The sequence below is a fragment of the Bos taurus genome, chromosome 4, assembly GCF_002263795.3.
Source record: "Bos taurus isolate L1 Dominette 01449 registration number 42190680 breed Hereford chromosome 4, ARS-UCD2.0, whole genome shotgun sequence".
NCBI classification, from domain to species: Eukaryota; Metazoa; Chordata; class Mammalia; order Artiodactyla; family Bovidae; genus Bos; species Bos taurus.
In genome coordinates, this window is record NC_037331.1 from 67,561,975 (window position 1) to 67,580,563 (window position 18,589).

At 42.3% G+C, this 18,589-nt stretch overlaps 1 protein-coding gene across 9 annotated transcripts in view; it reads right to left on the reverse strand.

The window, feature by feature from the left end:
* The window catches only part of CREB5 (cAMP responsive element binding protein 5), a 438,005-nt gene that overhangs the window by 247,691 nt on the left and 171,725 nt on the right, over positions 1–18,589 (reverse strand).

Genomic DNA, 18,589 nt, shown 5'->3' on the forward strand with positions numbered 1-18,589 from the left:
TGGCCTGCTTAGTTTTACAAAACTTATTTTTTTTAATTCCCAAAGAATCTTGCTACCTCTAGCCTGCTCTTTCAGTGCTCATAAACACATGTTCCAAAACAGTACAGTGATGGTGTATAGCACCCGTGGTTAGAAGTTGAACATATACCTAAAAAAACCCATTGCAGAGCCAAAAACAAGCTTCATTTCTCTCCTAAAAGTTGATGACTTCTTTAAGAAGAGCTCTGTGCCAACAGACTCAGGCACTGCTTTTAACTTAAAAGATGGTAGCAATCAAGACAAATGTCATTAGCAGCAAACTATCTCAGTGTCTTTGTCTCATTTAGAATTTTCTCATACTGATTTCCTTTCTTTCATAGATTTTGTGTTTGTTAGTTTTTAATATTGTCGTAGTGTGCTTTGTGTAAGTCTCCTTAAGTCCCTTTTTGGAATCAAGTCAAGCATAGATAAATAACTGAACTATTTAGAATCCTATGGACTTAATAATTCAACTTTTACAATAACATTTGAGCTGATGTTATGTATGGTTGGTCACATAGCAAGCCTGCCAGAAGCCAGGCTGGACCACTCTCTCCACTTTGGGTCTGGTTTTCTGCCATCAGAAATGCCCTGTGGGGTGCTGCCAGGACATGCCAGGCTGCAGCCCTTCTGAGCTAGGCAGTTGCCAGGTGAGAAAAAGGATGCCAGACCAGAAGGTAGTTTTGTGGGATGAACAAACATGCCCTAAGGCCACGCTGTGCTATCCCATTCTTTCCCACTTGTTGCCACCAGCCAGAGTGTGATTACTGCTGCTGTGCTTACAAACTACTTTTTAGAAGACTTAGAAAGTAAAAAGTTATTTTGTATTTAGGTTGGATTTTTTTTTTCTAGTCATTTCAAAGTCTGAGATTCATGATGCCTTCCTGCTTCTCTTTATCACACCAGAGAAAATGCTTGCTGGTGAAAGTGATCAAATTATCCTGATCCGCATTCTTCACCCTTATCACCCTCTACTCTGATGGATGTTATAAAGCACAAAAGGGTAGAATAAGCCACCAAAGAGTTCAACTGTTAGATCTCAGCTGAGGCAGGAGTCATCAGAGTGTGGACGGCAATCTCAGCTGAGGCAGGAGTCATCAGAGTGTAGACGGCAACAATCGCCCCACTGCTTTTGCCGGTCTGAACTGCAGGAAGTATCTTCATAGTTATTATTATTTGACAAAAACTATCAGAACATCCTGGATCCCTCCCAAGGTTTTGAGCATCTCTAGCGAACTCTCCGCTTCCTCCCCTCTCCTCCTTGCCACAGCAGCCACCATGCTCACCTATGGGACTTTTTTCAGACCCAGAGAGGAATCCAAGTTTGGAAAACACCCAACCAGAGTTCTGACGGATAAGGATGAAGACCCCAAACACCACAGGCTTGAGGAAGAGTCACAGCACATCAACTCAGTGGACTGGCCAGGGGAACTGCTTCAGTTATCAGGTTTATTAAAAATATAAGGGAATCAAGGCAACACAGTAATTTGACTGAGCCCATTGAGAGAAAGAAAACCCAGGATCCATCTAGGTCCAAAAAACCCCACAAAGTTCCCAAAACGTGAAAATTCAAACAAAGCTGCAGTGGTGGGGTGGTGTAAAAGGCAAGAAGAGCCCTTATATCTTAATACTGAGGAGTGAACAAACTTTCCCAATTGCAAATAAAAAGTTTGTGAATGGAGAGTGAGAAAGCCTAGTCCCACTTTCGCAGTGATCTGTAGCCGGCAAATCCTAGTCAGTGGTAGACTCAGCAGGTATCAGTCCGCTTGCTTTTAATGCCCTCCTATCCAGGCTCTCGCTCTGGGTGGTCATCTCATACCCCTTCGCCCCCCGACATAATTCTGGCGGTGGGCTTTATTGGATTTCTTGGAGCATTAAGTTTCTTGGAGCATATAAACTCCAGGATTTTTCCTTTAAATCACTGAGAGCCAGAGATGGAGGCAGAAGGATGCTTCAGAAAGAATTAAGAGAAGTTACCAGATCAAAAGAACAGTGCTGCCACATAAGCTACTTCCTCTTTCAAAACCATGTACTAGGAGAACAGCAGCTAAAAACCTGATCAGTCATGAAAATGAGCACCAGCCCGTGGGCTGGAGGGCTGAAAGGAATTAGGCACCACCTAAAAGAAACCTCTTTGTGATGAACCTCACTATCTGAAGAAACACACACACACAGGAAAACAAAACCAAAAACCCATCACCCTGGACTATCCTTTCTCAGATCAGTCATGGGTGCCCTTGCCTTCAGTGTTCAGAAAATATAATTAGCTACTAAAAACTTCTGGAAGGTTGAATGTAAAGGTCTCTGTGGACATGCATGCTAAATCACTTCAGTCATGTCCAATTCATTGCAACCCTATGAACCATAGTCTGCCAAGCTCCTCTGTCCATGGGATTTTCCAGGCCAGAATACTTGGGTGGATTGCCATGCCCTCCTCCAGGGGACCTCCCCGATCCAGGGATCAAACCCTTGTCTTTGGCATCTCCTACATTGGCAAGAGGGTTCTTTACCACTAGAAAAGCCCTCATACCTATGTGCAATGCTGATGCTCCCTCCATTGCAAACTGTAGAGTAGACAGCTTAAACAATAAAAAATGTATAATTCAGAATCCAGCAGATACCACTGAGCAGAGAATGCATGGCTAAGGAAAAACTCTCCCCTGTTCCTCTCAAAGTGGATTTTTATGGCAATGCAGGCTTGAAACCCAGGTAAATGCATCTCTAATAATATCTTTCATCAGAAGATATTAACTGCGGACCTGTTTGATGGGGAACAGGCCTCTTCATTCCCTCTCTGGACAAATGGAGACTTGGTGGTATCCCACCAAATAGGTCCTTACTCCAAGATTCTAGTTCTCCGGAGACTAGTTTTACTTTTATTCTCAGTTAGCTTTTTTCTCTTAATGTTTTTATCCATACATCTGTTACAGTTGAATAAAAAGAGAATGGAGTAAGAATTTTTTTTAACCACAGTACTGTTGGCAAAACAAATAGGTCCATAATTACATGAAGACACATGTATTAGTTTCCAAGGGCTGTCATAACAAATCTCCACAATCTGGGTGGCTTAAAATCAACAGATGATTCTCTAACAGTTCTGGAGATTAGACATCAGGAGTCAAGGTGTCACAGGGTTGGTTTCTTTGGGGAGCTCTTGGGGAGAATCTGTGCAGCCCACTCTCTCCTGGCTGCTGCGATTGCTGACAAACCTTCTCTCTCCTTGGCTTGCAGCTGTGTCACTCCAGTCTCTGCCTGCGCCACTGCATGGTGTCCTCTAGGTGTCTTCTCATGGCCTTCTCATAAGGACACCAGTCACTGGGCTTAGGGCCCCCCAGAAGCCAGTATAACCTATCTTAACTTGATTATATCTGCAAAGATCCTATTTGTAATTAAGGTCACACTCTGAGGTACCTCGGGTTTAGGACTTCAACAGATCATTTGCAGGGATGCAATGTGACTCAAAACAACAGATGCACCATAGTTAAAGATGGAAATAACTGAGTTTTGCCTGTGAGATAGGCCATGCTGAGCCTGCGAAGGAGGAAGAAGGGATTGTCCCATGGGCTGAGCACTGGGGTGGGGGTATCCGAGGAAGTTGCCTTTATATTCCTCTAGGTATGCCTAGTGGAGAAGGCAGTGGCACCCCACTCCAGTACTCTTGCCTAGCAAATCCCATGGATGGAGGAACCTGGTAGGCTGCAGTCCATAAGGTCGCTAAGAGCTGGACATGACTGAGCGACTTCACTTTCACGCATTGGAGAAGGAAATGGCAACCCACTCCAGTGTTCTTGCCTGGAGAATTCCAGGGACGGGGGAGCCTGGTAGGAGGTCGTCTATGGGGTCACACAGAGTCGGACATGACTAAAGCGACTTAGCAGCAGCAGCAGGTATGCCCAGAGGTCAGGCTGGACCATGAAAGGGGTAAAATTGTGAAAGAGAGAAAAAATCATAGTGAAGTCCTAGAGACCTAAACCAAGTCAAAGAGCGAGAAGTCTGCAGGCTGAAGTTGGATGGGGTGATGCAAGGGCGTCTGGAGTCTTTGGTTCATCGGTGCTGCCTCTCTAGCCCTATTGAGTCTCAACACATCAGACCTTGTGATTGCAAGTGTTCAAGCATCTGTCTAAAAGAGTGAACTGCAAAAGTACAATTTCATCTGTTACTGCATCTTTTCCTGTGGGATTCAAATGAACAGATTCCCGTGAGTCTGTATGTTTGGATAGTTTTCTCTCCTCCCATCCAGTTGCTATTAGTTCTTTCATGTGTTATTCCTCTCACCAACTCCCCCCATCACTCCAGAAACCACCTCATCTACCTCCACAAGGGCAAAGGTGTTACTATTTCTTCGGGGAATTGGTCTCTAAGATGGTGTCTGCATCAGCATACCCACAAATTCACTTTTTCTTTCCTAGTACATATACAGAAAAGAATCTCCTAACCCTATAGTTTTCAAACGTTTTTCTTGCTGTAGAACTCTTTAGTCAAAGAAGTACTTACGTAGAAACTCAACTAAATGAATAAATGTGGAACTGCTCTGGGTGAGGGGGTAACGGGGAGACGGGGTGACCTGCCCACAAGGTCAATCTCCACATCCCTTGTCTTTGGCAGCCCCTGAATACCCACTGTAGATCCCAATTTAGTGGATTCTGTTTAGTATTCTAATTCATCTTTATAACGTGGTACACAGACATCACATGACAAGTGCTGGTGTCTACCCGCTCATCTTTTAGACCAGGTAGTCATTTTTTTTTTTAAAGGAGAAATCTCTGTGCAGCTGAGAAAACAACTGTTTCCCTGGTGATGTTACCTCTTCTCCCTTGGGGTCTGCCATTTAATGTGACTGTTGCCTCTGACAGTACCCAGTTCTGTTTGGAAGCTCCCTCAAACTCACCATGCACCTCATTCAAAACAAATAACAGAATTTGCAAGCTCTTTTCATTGCTGGACTGTAGAAAAGGACTTAAAGTTAAGTTAATTAATAGAGAGACAACATTTAATAGAAGAAAGATCAGATCCATCACTACAAAAACTAATGTACAACAATTAGATTTGGGCAAACTCCAGAGAAATTCATGACGAAAGCATGAAGGATGAAATGCTTTCTATAGAAAGCAATATCCTTAAAACAAGCAGTTACTGTTGTAAGACAATAAAGGACTCGGTACAACAGGATCTTTGAATAAAAAGTAACAATGACATGTATTAAGGACTGATATAAATAAAATACACTAGAGTTTTGGAAAAAAAAAAAAAAGTGGTTCCTTGTGAAGATTACCATTGAAAATGAACAAGTTAAGGCCCCATCTTTATTAAACTCCATGCACATGGATGACATTTCCTTGGCCTCTCTCTACCCCTAAATTCCTAGAACAAATGAAAAGTGAAAAAGCAGCCATTCTACACTCTCAGGAAATCTTATTTGAAGACAAGCTTTTACTACTATTGAGAAAGTGCTGGATTTCTTTTCTTCTACAGCACGATTTTGCCATCTTTTATGAAAACCCAGACAGGAATGCTCCTTTGTGGTATTTTTCCCACTAAACAGTCTTCATACATGTGTTATCCAAGACCACAAGTCCCTGGAAATCACTACAGTGAAACTTCTACTTGCTTCTCATTTGTACAGAGGGATTCACCCAAAGAACCTGTTTGATGAAGTATAATAACAAAAGAAGTCTCTTTTCAAGGCCTAGGACAGGGGAGGGCTTTTTGTCACTCACCCCATCCAGGCACCACATCTGGGAGAAGGTGAGTAACCAGTTGCCTACATTCTTTGACCGATTGAGGAATGCTTACTTTGAAGACATGGTGCCTCCCCTCCCTCCCAGTTCTGACCCTGTCTAGGGATCACAGTTGGTTTGACGATGGAGGACAGACCCTTTGGGTGTCTGAAGACAAAGCTGACATTCACTCAGGTGTGTTGGGTCTGACCCTTCAAATGGAGGCTGTTGGGTTTTTTCCTTCTTCTGATTCAGCAGTTTTGAGGAGGCTCTCAAGGGGTCTGATTCAGCAGCTTTTGCTATAAATTTCCATTCTGGGAGAAGGAGGTTACAGGAAGAGGACAGACCCCCACACAGAGGGTGTGGGCTCTTCTAAGTACTCGCAGGTCTGTGATTGGTATAGACTTTGGCAAGAAAGGACTTCCCTTGTGGCTCAGATGGTAAAGCGTCTTGCTTACAATGTGGGAGACCTGAGTTTGATCCCTCGGTCGGGAAGATCCTCTAGAGAAGGAAATGGCACCCTACTCCAGTACTCTTGCCTGGAAAATCCCATGGACAGAGGAGTGTGGTGGGCTATAGTCCATGGGGTCACAAAGAGTCAGACATGACTGAGTGACTTCACTTTCACTTTGGCAAGAAACCAACAAAGTCTTATGGGAAAAATAACGTCTGGAAGAACATCTTGTTGTTCAGTCATTGAGTCATGTACGACTCTTTGTAACCCCATGGACTGAGCCCTTCAGGCTCTTCTGCCCATGGGATTTCCCAGGCGAGAATACCAGAGTGGGTTGTCATTTTCTTCTCCAGGGGGATGAACAACTTGTCCTGCTATTTCTTCTTTAATGACTTGGTGAACCCTTCCACCGGGAACAGCTTCTGTTGTGAGCGCTCCAGGATTCAAAAGACTTGGTCACATCCTACCCAAGGTCCCCAAGGAGGGCAGAGGTGATACCTGTGGCCAGTTATTGCAAAATGATAAGGCAAAGGACAAGGAAACAATACAGAATCTGGAGTCTGGACAGTCTGTGGGCAAGGAGACAACACAAATCAGGGGAAAAAATAAAATTAAGGTTGTAATTATTCTGCCTCCTATATGAACTTGCTGTCTTGCCATGGGGTGTTACTGCCTTTCTTCTACTTTTTCCTCTTCTACCATTTCAAGCTCAGCCTCTAACTGAAGACTTATCGTATCATTTATTTTTCTCTTTTAATTAAAGGAAGAGAGTGGAATGAAAAGAAAACTTATCTCCAGACTGAGAAAAGCCAAGAATTCCAGCACCCATTCAAAAAAGCTTTTGGAGTGCATGCTCTCGTTCACGCTGGTTTTGTATCTGATAAACTTTTCATTCAATTTGAAGCTCAATGTGTCTGAAATCCAATGAAGTGAACCAAGCAAGGGATGTCGTCCAAACATGTTGAAGCACTTGTGGGTGAATCTCGGCCTCTGTGTGTGTGCTTCTGCTCCTATGAGAAGCCTCAGACTCAGGCAGACTCCAAACTGCCAACTCAACAAGGCAAATAATAATTACTCTTAATGGCAATAATAATTATGGAATGCGGTGGACCCAATATAAGGTTGATTATCTGTGGCTTTGGTGGGGCAGCCAAAGTTTCACACACTGTTTTTATAAAAATCAATCTCTCTCTCTGTCTCTCTCTCTCTCTCTCACACACACACACACAAATACACATACACATTTGCCAAAAGAGATCTGGACAAACTCATTCCTCTGGTTTCCTGCAACGTGCTTGACTACAGACCTAAATTAAATAAATAGCGGCTATCCACACAATGAGGGGGGATTGGGACATGTTGAGTAATTGACACCACACACACACACACACACAGAGTCTCTCATTTTCCTTTTAGTTAAGCTTTAACCTTTCTCCAATTCCAGACTTTTACTGAGAGCCATGCCCAAATGTCAGACATGATGAATAATTGGAGGTATTCCTCCTTCTTTCTAAGGGAGATGGGAAGGAAAGAAGGAAGAAAGAAAGGAGAGAGAAAGAAAAGAAAGCCAGGGTCCTAGATGAATGTCCTACCATACCCATTCCACTTCAGCTATGAATCAGAAGAATCTCCCAACAGATCAAAGCCTTCTGTGGTGAAGCCCAAAGCCTATGGTTAGTGCCACAGCCAGTTCCCTATGAGATATTCACCCTGCTCCTCCCAGGAAGGGAGTTACCCCCTGAGCTGGGGCACTGTCTCCCCCATTCTAGATCTGGCTGTCACCACCTTCCAGGGACATCTGCATTAGCACTTAGGTATCTCACCCCACACACCAATGATGTCAAGGTGTCAGAGAAATAAAAAATGGCTGCTCCTGAAAACATAATCCATCAACCAAATAGTCATTTTGTAGATAATGAGGAATTGTTCCAATTTTCTGAAAAACTAGTTAGGTTAAGGGTCTAATGCGAATCTACATGAGGTTTTTTTTTTTTTTTTCCTTTTAAAACTTATTATGCTTGTTAATTACTGTGACTATTCTTTAAAAGTGGTTGCAAGGGGCTGGTGTAGTTTATTGTCATGTAAGAAGGGGTTATAAAGAACATTCAGGACACGCCATGTGGAATATACAGAATATACCTGGAAAATTTCTTCAAAGGTTTTGAATAATGTTACATACATGTCAAATGGCTTAAATGATGTTCCAGTAAAGCAAATTATTAGGAAGTGGGTGTATACACATACATCACTCACACACACACAATTTTCATTTGGATGAAATTGGACATTAAAATTCCCCAGTCTCCTTTAATAATATACAATTTAGTTAAGATGATTTTAAAATACATTCTTTCAAAATTTTAGAGAGGCTGTGATTTGAAATAAGCATCTATAAATTTGCATTTTTATTTAGTTTTGTCATTAAAAAATATACCCTGACTCAATATAGGGTTACAGAAAGCTTCAGGAGTAGACTCTAGCTTCACTGAGTTTGCAACTTCAACAAAAATGGCATCTCTCATACTACCCAAACACTACTGCAGTGGAAGCAGACTCTAGTTCTCTTCAATCCAGCACTTTATTGCTTATCTCTTTAGGCATACAATTTGAAGCAAGACTCCCAAGTGAGAAAAAATGTCACACTAAGCAGTGATCCCCAAGAGTCTGCCAAACACTTGGCCTCCAGCCCCTGTAGACACTGAGAACACCATCGTGCATTTGACAAGTGTTCAGTGGCTTGCTGACTTGGGGATGGGTTTTCAATGCAGCAGTCATCATTATGATTGTCTATGTAGAAATGTTTATGGGTTTTATGACTGAAAATAATATATTGGAGGTCAGTGGTAAACTGCTATGTATTTGGCTTATGAATTACCCTATCTGAACCAATATATGATGAGTATACTCAGGAAGTCATTTCTGGCATTTCAAAGATTTCTGGGGCCATCTGTTCTCTGCAAAGACCTGCACCTCTGCAAAAGCCAGCCAAGCACATTCTGGCATGTCTGTACCCCCCACACTCACAAGGGTCCTATCATTTTACAGACTTTACCGACCTATTCACCAGCCAGAATGCACTTTGCCAAAGTGGAGGTGGGGGAGGGGGGGACTATAAAACTCCAAATTCTTTTAAATGTGTCTGGTACCATTAAGAATGTTTATTGCTCTATAGAAATTTTACAGTTGATATTTACCAAAAGCACAACATACTTGGTAAACAGATTACTGGATTGTCTACTAAATGTGATGTATCTGTTTTTATGAAATTTCTTCTTCCATAATCCCTACCAGCCAAGCAGTATTGTGGGAGAGTGTTAGTCATGATAAGGAAACAAATATGTTCATAAGAGCTAGAAAAGGGCACTGGTTAGACAATCCAGTTTCATTCTTTCATTTTATAAGATGGAAAAGTAGGGCCCTGAGAGGTCAAGGGAGTTGTTCAAAGTCCCAGAACTTGTGAGTGATGGAGTCAAAACCACCAGCAATGGCTCTCAATCTCTAGCAATGACATTGTACTGTCTCACTGAAATAGGATTCCATCTGTATGTAACTGAAACTTAACATAAGGGATTCCCTTCATATCCAAAATCCAAGACCAAATTGGTTATTTCTGTGATATTCTCATCCAACCAAAGGTAAAAGGTCCACAGAATTTGTATCTCCTTTAACTAAATTCTCTACAAAAAGAATATTAAAAATAACAGTAGAAAAAATCTGTTTGGTCTAATATTATTGAAAAATACATATAAGAGGACCTATTGAATCATTTACCTTTTAAATCCTAAGGTGTCCAGTTATATGACTACAAAGTATTGCAATGAGGACCATAGACTATCTGCAGTTCTTCTCTTTTAACTCAGAAACTATTTGTCTATCAGTACCGGTAAGAGTTATTTATACTTCATGAAACATATAGTCTTTAAGAATGTGAAAGTTACAAATGATCAGAAATGTCCACTGGGACACAGCCATGTCACCTGTGCATGCTCAGTCTTCAAAAAAGCAAAGTGTACTCCCAGTTGCAAAGGACCATCTCTGCTTTACCAGATTCATTTCTCCTAACATACTCACCTTGGAGAGCACAGCACACACCTGTCCTGTCCCCATGTCACTATCCCTGTTGGTGTTCTTGAAGGAATGGTTACACTTAGTCCTGGGACTTGTTCTGAACAGAACACTGGGGCTCATGTAAACCTACAGTGGTGAGCCAGCTCAGTGTTCTGGCTCAGAAACAGAAAACAATGAGCCAGTTCCCATGTAGGAACTATGACAAGCATAGAAAGGTGAGGTTAATCACTGAATTTTATATTAAAATAAACATATATCTTCAATTTCCAATGTTTAATTATTTGGCACCTTACCCAAGGTTTTCCCCTTGGAAAATACTAAATACTGATATAAGCTAGACCTTTATGTTTCAGGTCTTCTATAAGTAATCCCCCAGATAATAAATCCAGAAAAGAAGACAGTGGACTGCATTTTTCCATAAAGCTATGTCTGGCAATATAATTGTTCCAATTTATTGTATTATATCTTTCACTGTTGTATTATATCTTTCACTGTGTGCTGTTGTCTAAGTGTTTTTCTAGTGAGCTCTTCAGCAATGTCATTTAGTAAAATGAGAATAAAAGAACAATTTGCTGATAGGATTAATTCAAGGGAGGAAACTCCATAGTCATGCATACAGTCCTGAGCCCCCAAGGAACTTACCTTCCAAGTAGTTTCCAAAATTGTACTTATTATGAAAACCATCAGCCTTTTAGTGCTGGATAAGGCTTGAGAATTTTCTAGTGATGCCTCCTCATTTTACATGTAAGGAAGTCAAAATTTGGAGAAGTCAACTTCATTTGGACACATAGGACAGTGACTTGGCTTCCAGTTCCAGCACTTACCTTTATCCATATAACCTGGGGCAAGCCACATAATCACTGAACCTCACTTTACTCAGTTGTAAAATGGGTGTAAAATCTCCATGTAACAGAATTATAAATTTGTTGTGATTCACCTAGGAGTTGGACCTGGAAGTCAAGTGTCTCTGTCTTCATATGTTAGGACACTTCTTTTGACTGCACTGGTCTCCCCTTCCCAAACCTTCCCAATCTCTATTCTGCTTTTACACTCATGAGTATGAGAATGCCTCCTGAAACTCAGATAATCAAGAACCCCAAACTCAGCTCCTAGAGGAAAGCAAACCAAAAGAGAGAAGAAATTTGAGACAGAAAAGAAGGAATGAATGAGGACTGTGTTGCTGAGAGTGACTTGTAATCAGCTTTTAAAGTGTAGATGAAGGAAGGGGGCCCAGGGCAATTGCGTACTTGGCCAAGGTTATAAAGTTTTTTGACTGGCAGAGCCTAAACCCATGACCTCTGACCTGTGGTCAATACTTTTGCAAGACTCCCCTCTAACCTGACTTGGTTTGGCTCTGAGTAAGCTTGTCTTTTCCAGGCACATCTTTTCAATATGCCACACAGAAGAACAAGTGTCTAGATTTACAACAGACACAGACTGAATGATCCTGGGCTAGTTGCTCTAGAAGCAGACCTGTGCCTTGTTGTTCAGTTGCTAAGTCATGTCCCACTCTTTTTGACCCCATGGACTGCAGCATACTGGCTTCCTTGTCCTTCACTATCTCCTGGAGTTTGTTTAAACTCATGTCCCTTGAGTTGGTGATGCCATCCAACCATCTCATCCTCTGTTATTCCCTTCTCCTCCTGCTTTCAATCTTTCCCAGCATCAGGATCTTTTCCAAAGAGTCAGCTCTTTCTGTGGTGACTCATTGGTGTGCCTAGCTGTTCTAAAAATGGGAGGAGACAGTCAAAACACACAGAGACACTTATGTGGGAGGTTCTGGAACTCTGTGAGCAGGGCTTCTGTTTATAAGATCCAGAAATGAGACTCTCCCCCAATAAGAAGTCACAGGCAAAGTCACCTATCCACACAGGAATCAGAATACCCTGGAAGTCACACTTCATCTGGTCAGGGGACAGGTTCTTCCTATAAACCATGAAGCCAAATGTAAAGCAACCAAGTGGTTGGAGAAAGGACAGCCACTCTTAGGCAGGAATCTGGTTTTCTTAAAAGTGAGAGGATTTGGCCAAGAGATCTCCCAGGTCAGGTTCTCTCTCTCTGTATCCATGTTGTCTCACAACCTACAAACTCCCTTTCTGAGGGCCAGGGAACTCCTGTATTTTTCTCCTGAAGGACTTAAGCAGCTGCTGGAAACTCAGTGTGTCTACCTCCGCCCTTGACTAGCCTGTAGGTATGTGAAGGAAGCACTTCACACTGTAACCAGAGGCTAAGCATTAACCATCTCATGTGGGTAGATGACTCTCCCAAATGGTCAGACATGCTCATGTATCTCTCATGGCACTGGGATTGCTATAGGCAGGAGCACAGGGAAAGCATGTGCTTTGAAGTCCAACAGAACCACATTCAAAACTCTGCTCATCTCACTGGCTGAGTGACTTTGGATAAGTTACTTCTCTTCCTTGAGCAGTAAAACTGGAGCAAATAATGTCTGCCTCTCCAGACTCTTGGAGAATGATGGAAAGCAACACACAAAGATAAATCAGTGCTCTGCACATAGATGATGCTGGATAAATGTTAGCTCCCTTTCTTCTCTTTAGTATTAGCCTGCTAATCCCAAACTTCTCTAACAAATAGCTTGAGCCACTAAAGTGTGACTTTCAATTTTCTTTCCCAAGAAGACTAGCTTTTACAAACTGAATGTGTCTTCCTCCAAATTCATATGTTGTTTTAGTCGCTTAGTCATATCTGACTCTTTGCAAACCCATGGACTGTAGCCCACCAGGCTACTCTCTGTCCATAGAGTTCTCCAGGCAAGAATACTGGAGTAGATTGCCATTCCCTTCTCCACCAAATTCATATATTGAAGCTTTAACTCCATGTGATGGTTAGGGGTGAGGCCTTTTCAGGTAATTAGGTTTGAATGAGGTCATGAGTCCCTATAACGGGATTAGTGTCCTAAGAAGAGGAAGAGATACCAGAGGTCTCACTCTCTGTCTCTTTCTCCTCTCTCTGAAGTGAAGAAATGAAAGTCACTCAGTTGTATCCAACTCTTGGCTGTCTCATGGACTATATAGTCCATGGAAATCTCCAGGCGAGAATACTGGAGTGGGTAGCTGTTCCCTTCCCCAGGGGATCTTCCTAACCCAGGGACTGAACCCACATCTCCCACATTGCAAATAGATTCTTTACCAACTGAGCCACAAGGGAAGCCCAAGAATACTGGAGTGGGTAGCCTATCCCTTCTCCAGTGCATCTTCCCGACCCAGGAATCAAACCAGGGTCTTGCGCATGGCTGGTGGATTCTTTACCAACTGAGCTATCAGGGAAGCCCTCTCCTCTCTCTGTCAATCTGCCTGTCTCTCTCTCTCTGTATGCAACGAGAAGCGATCAGGTGAGCACACAGTGAGATGACAGTCATCTGTGAGTCAGGAAGAGGGCCCTCACCGAGAACCAAATCTGACAGCACCTTGACCTTGGACTTTCCAGCCTCCAAAACTGTGGAAAGTAGACGTCTATTGTTTAAGCGAAGATACCTGCCTTGCTGTGTTCCAGGTGAGGAACTGAGACACTAAGACACAACAAAGCTGGCCTGAGGGATCACAGGCAAGAGCCAGGCTAGGAGAGGAGAGCAGGGCTGCTTTTCTGCCTCTTGGAAGATGTAGCCATGTGCTCCAGCATCCTGGCTCTGCCCCCTTCATCTGGCCACAATACCTTGTGGTATTACAACTTTTGAATGTTAAGAAACCTTATATTTCCTCAAGTATCAGTACTTAATGTTTCGTTCCACACATAAAACTCTTTGAGTAGAAAGCTGCTGGCCCTCTTGTCAGAGGTAATTTCTCAAGGCTCTGCACAGGATTTAACGGGAGCCATATGGTTAAGTCCGTCAACCCTCCCAGAAAGCATTCCCCTGAAGGGCCTCATAAATGTTCTCTGGGCTGTGAAAGACCCAGCAACTTTCTAACAATAAAGCAATGTTCATGGCTGTGATATTCTGCAACACACAAAGCAGGAAATAATGGCTTCGGGTCTGAATTACTTAAAGGAGGCTTCAAGCTGTCCTGGAGAGGGGTGTGGGTGTGGGGGCAGGGAGTGATAAGCCGGGACCTGCTGGCTGCTGCATCCAGGAGGAAGAAGGTTGGCCTGCGCCCTGCTAGCACTGGCCTGTGGTGGGCAGTGACAGTCTAATTCATGCTGTTGATCTGTGGAGTTTAAGAAAACTCTTCATAATGGATGTATACACCTATGCATATACAGAACAAGCATACTCACACTGTGAAATGTGAAAGTGTTGGTCGCTTAGTCATGTCCAATTCTTTGTGACCGCATGGACTGTAGCCCGCTAGGCTCCTCTGTCCATGAACTCTTCCAGGCAAGAATACTGGAGTGAGTAGCCATTCCCTTCTCCAGGGGATCTTCCCAACCCAGGGATTGAACCCGGGTCTCCTGCACTGCAGGCAAATTCTTTACAGTATGAGTCAACTGTAAGCTGATGTTTCACATAAGTTTTCTTTAAGCAGTGCCTTTTTGTGATGGCATCATTTACTGACCTTTCCCTTCCCTTTTTTCAGAAAGACAGACACAGAAATCCTTGAATCAATTAACATTCCCATCTCAATGGACACCTCAAGCATTGACAGCAACTCGTACAAAAAACCACATGACTTTCTCCAACAGGCAAAGTGGCATTGTTTTTTACATCAATAAGTTCTGAGATGTGATAAACTCTTCTTTTATTACTGTTATTTTTTTTTAAAAAAAGCTCAGAAAGGGTGAGAGAAATACAATTGTATTATGATGAGTATCAGTTCCTTTTTATTTTTACAAGATTTGCTATATTTTCTATAAATTTCTGGCCAAATCTTAGATCTACGTTGCCTAAATACAGCTTTATGCAAATAGAGTGTATGATGAAACAGCTAATATACCTAGAAACATACATGTGCCAAGACTAAAACTGGCATAAAATCAGAGAGAGGTTTTATATATACATGCTGTCAAACATATTTTCAAATTTCTTGATATCCTAACTAGAATATTCCAGAAAAGACCAGATATCTTCTTTTCAAATATCAGCCTCGATAGGAACATTTGTATATCCTGATGTTAGATATATCACATCTACACTGTAAACAATTACTGGCAAATAATTTTTTTTATCAATAATCTAATAAGCTTATGCATTTGCCAATTCCACAGGGAGAACTAAATCTATAGAACATTCTGAATACAGGAAGAAATTTTATGGACTATTTTGGAAGTGCCTCTCACAACCTGTCAGAACTCTGTACTGATATCCATTGTTATAGATCACCTCATTCCATATTACTTTCATTGTCTTCCTAAAAAATTACCAAGCATGAATTATCTAATAACATTGGTCCATAAAGAGAAATAGGTTTCTCTAGGAATTTGCTGTTGTTCATTTGCTATGTCATGTCCAACTCTTTTGCGACCCCATGGAATGTAGCCTGCCAGGCTCCTCTGTCCATGGGATTATCCCAGACAAGACCATTGGAGTGGGTTGCCATTTCCTTCTCTAGAAGATCTTCCTAATCCAGGGATCAAACCTGTGTCTCCTGCTTGACAGGCGGATTCTTAAGCACTGAGCCACCAAGGAAAGCTAGGATCTATTAAAATTGTAGCCACCTTCTCAATTGATTGCTGGCTCCTACAAAAATTTCTCATATGAGGAAAGAGAGAGAGAGACAGAATTAGAGAGAGAGAGAATTTATACTACTGATACCTGCTCTTCCACCATTCTCTTAGGAGTTGCAGACTTGATCCTGAATTAATGAGCCTGTTACATGATCTCTAATAAAAAAAAAATTACTAGAGGAGAGATACTGCTTGGAATCTGCCACATATTTGGTCCAAGGGAGAATCGATTTCATCTGTATTTAACACATGCTTGTTTTCTGTCTCGCTTGTCTCCCCCACACCCCATGGCTCCCTCTTTTTCTTTTTCCATCTGGAAAACTTATCTCCTAAAACGCTACCATCAATCAGCCAAAGGCACTCTTCTCGACAGGGTGTCTGCCAGTTTGACTAAGCACAAGTAGTCACTAGTTTGGGGATGCCTCCCACACTCTCCAACACTGTGTGTTTTTCTAGCCTGCCTAACCACACGAGTGCAATTTGGGATATTTATACTTACCTCCAGTTTCTATCGAGATAAAAAGCACTACTTGGACAGAACTGGGCATTGGCGATGGAAGGGGGTGATAGAGGACAGACTGAAGTTTGCCCACGTGATTTGTCTATCTCAGACTTTTGCATTTCCACCCATTTGGTCCTACGTTGACTCAGTGCCTGCTCCAAAAATATGAAAATCAAATGCTCACAAGGATGCCTACACTCTGTCCTACAAATCTTCCTTAGGAGCAGGCACTGTTCCCATTTCCAGTCCTTCACGTCAATATCACTCCCAATACATTTAAACCTCTAAGTTTAAATACAGCATGAAGGGGGGATGGTGGCAGAAAGGAGAATAAAAGTGGGATTGGCAACAGAAACCCAGCACTAGTCAAAGGGAAGAAAAGGGGGGAACGGGAGATGGGTGGCCCCCTCTCTCTCCCGCAAAGTTCTATTTGTGAACACGCCCACTGGCCACAGCAAAAAAGCCCTGTGCGTGGGCACAGGTGGGTCCCAGCCTCTCTGGCTGGGTGCAGCTTAAGCACGGAGCCTGAATGAAGACTTTCATTGCTGTTTGCTGTTTTTGTTGGCCAGTAGCCATGGCAAACATTTGCAGGTGGCTTGGCCAGATTTTGACACTTAAATATTTGAGGTTGTGATAAAAATCAGAATATTACTACAATATGGTTCTGTGCAGCCTCAGAGGGGAAAAAAAAAAAAAGAAAGAAAACTATCTGCAGTTTCAAATGCTCATTTAAAGACACAGTCTCCAGAGGGAACTCATGTTTTAAAATAAGTACTCATTTCCTCTTTGCTGAGAGAAATAAAAGAGTCAGCCGTCCCCAAATGTTACCACCTAGAGTTTCATTCTGAATCCACTGGTGAGATGGGTTGCTGAGCCCCCATGATCATCCGGGCAAGGTTTTAGATGGGTCACATGGAGAAAAATGGAAATGATGGGGTGTGGGGGTTGGAATCAACATGGCAAACACAACAGGGAAGAATCTGAAGCAAGAAACAGCCTCCCTCAAGTTTGGCAAGGAGACAGAGTCCTAAAAGTGACAATTATCTCCTAGAAAACACCAGGAGAGACACATAACACCCCAGGACTGGGAATAAACGGGAAGTCAGAGTGGGTCGGGAGATGGCACATACCCCCACCTGACAGGGCACAGTGACACAGCCTAGAAATGTCATCCAACTGTGCAGCCCTGGCCAGCTGGCTAAATTATTGACAGAGTCAACACCCATCTTAGAATTTAGTGCTAACCCTTAAAAGATTGTTTCACAAAAACCACCATTGTACTAACAATGGCCAAAAACTAAGGGCCTCCAAGGGGGAAGTTAGGGGGCAGGAGGCAGAAGAACTCCAGGGGAGAAGGAATGCTGTAAAAATGCTAATAAAATCTAGCACATTTTATGTTTTTTTCCCTTGAAAGAAAAATAAAATAATTATAATTAGCTCACCTAGCTGTGAATTGTTTGCCCAAAGCCAAGCCACTGGAGTGAAGGAGTCCCTTGAGACTGAGATGCTGTCTTTAATGACCCCACCTTCTTCGTATATTACAGGTTCTTGCTTTGGACGGAGAAGCATTTACTCCCATAGACATTTGAGAAAAAAAAGATTCTTTCACAGACACACTTGCAACTTTAGCACTGGCTTATTCCAACAAAACCAAGCATTCGAATGGCCAGATTAATTTTCTGTTTCTTGAATGGGAAACCAAAGGTTCCCATGGCAAACTCACAACATAGGTATTACCCACAACTCTCACTTGTTAAGATTTGTCTTTATATGTCACAACCCATCCTGATAAGTTGAGAAATGTGAGAGACAAGGTACCCTTTCTAGTGTATTCTGAGGAGGGATAAGCCATTGTCCCTAGTGCTCCCTCTGGGTGGGGAATTCTCATACACTTTTAAAACAAGGAAGGGAAAAGATACTGACAAAGAGTGAGATAGCTTCTAATTTTTTCTTAAAATCTACTATTCTACATATCTACTATTCAGTGGAAAATTCAAACTAAATTCTGATATGCACACCAAATACAGCAAGCTCCCATTCCTATTTTAAACAGAGAATTCTAGGAACAAGGAGCAAGGAGTTCTCAGCATCCAGCAACATAAATTTATCATAGCTCTTTGGCTTAAGTTACTACTTTTTCTTCCTAAGATCCCAAGCACTCTTAAATTTTTTATTTCCTTTTCACATTACTCTTGTGAGGGTGGAGAGAAG